Here is a 1,504-nt window from a genome sequence, read left to right on the forward strand (position 1 = left end):
GAGAGAGAAAGTGAGAGAGAGAAAGAAGTGAAGTGAGATGAGGAGGCGAGTCAATAACGAACGTCCCTTTGTCTTATACATCATTCGGAGTACCTGATCACATGTTACAAAGTTCATTACAATTTCACACGAAAATTCAAATCATAAATTGAAATCGAAGTTTACAACAGAGAATGTTTACATGCATATCCATTAGGAGTAATTATCTGACTAAATATCCATCACTTGTCTAGCTCCACAGGTTCATTGAAGGTTTAAAACTATAACTAAGAAATTAGTGAAGTTTTGTATAGATAAACCCAGGCAATATTTTCTCTTCTGTCCTAGCACCTATAATAAACCGTGAGTTCCCTTTTAGTGAACTTTGGTTAATTGTTTTACAACCGCCTTGGAATGTGCTCTGAGCAGGAGAGAGTCTGGTTACTATCTAAGTGCTGTTAACTGATGACACTTGGGAGACTGGCAGAGTTCTCATAGCAGTTTTGACTATCAGAAAGGGACATAATACCAGTCCCATTATAAAAGAGCTTAATAATCATTGATATAATTTTAGGAATTCTTATAGGATCATCATTAAGACTTAAGAAGTTGTCTATTTGTCTATATAGCAACACAACAAGACAGTACATCTTTGTGGGTCTGCAGAGATCTGCTCCAAAGGGGAGTGCTATTGCTTAGTGATTCTTATATATGTTTAATAATAATAGGAAAAGCATATTAATAGCAGGATCTTTCCTAAAATATGTCCAACATAGCCTTGCTGAATGTGGCACACTTGTCGCAGATAATAATCCGAGGCAAGCATTTCAGGATGATCAACTGCTAATTATTAGCTTGTCCTATTATGGCTTCTGACAGTAATATGTACATTATGTACATGTGTATATTTATCTTATACAGAGAGCACTCTATAAGATTGTTTATTTAGATTGGTTTGTGTTATGTGTATGTATATACATGTACCACATGCAGGACTGGTGCTCTTGAAGGTCATAAGAGGGCTCTGATTGCCTGGCACTGAAGTTAAGGACAGCTGTGAGTTACTGCCATCCATGTCTTTGCTCAGAACTGAACTCAGGTCTTCTGCAAGAACAAGTGCTCAGAACCACAACGTTCGTCTTTAGGACTCCTTTTTATGTAGAACTAAAATGCTACAGTTTTAAGTTTACTGATCAATTCCCTCCTTTACTGCATCATATTTAATAAGTAAAGGAGAAGGCAATAACTTTTTTATTCATATCTTTCAGTTTTAGTCCAATAAGAAATTTAATAATATTTTCCTCTTGTACCTTTCTAGAACACACTGAGTCCTTCTCTGATTTCAACAGTGGAACACAACTTCAGAGCTGGGAATTGGTGAGTTCAGGATCTTTATTCATTTATTCATTACATCATCATCTCTAATATTGATCATTCATGCTTGCTTCTAATGTAACTCTGTATCTAGTTACCCTGCATTCATGCTTGCTTCTAATGTAACTCTGTATCTAGTTACCCTGCACAT

The 1,504-nt window shown here is 36.0% G+C and overlaps 1 protein-coding gene across 5 annotated transcripts in view; it reads left to right on the forward strand.

Annotated features, from left to right (window-relative positions):
* The window catches only part of Pag1 (phosphoprotein membrane anchor with glycosphingolipid microdomains 1), a 137,592-nt gene that overhangs the window by 55,525 nt on the left and 80,563 nt on the right, over positions 1-1,504 (forward strand). For all 5 annotated transcript variants that reach the window (XM_028765962.1, XM_028765985.1, XM_028765953.1 and 2 more), the window contains exon 2: positions 1,298-1,356. The gene's annotated coding sequence lies outside the window, so the exon portion shown is untranslated. The remainder of the gene's footprint in view (positions 1-1,297; positions 1,357-1,504) is intronic.

Source organism: Grammomys surdaster, unplaced genomic scaffold (assembly GCF_004785775.1).
Source record: "Grammomys surdaster isolate TR1022 unplaced genomic scaffold, NIH_TR_1.0 63, whole genome shotgun sequence".
NCBI classification, from domain to species: domain Eukaryota; kingdom Metazoa; phylum Chordata; class Mammalia; order Rodentia; family Muridae; genus Grammomys; species Grammomys surdaster.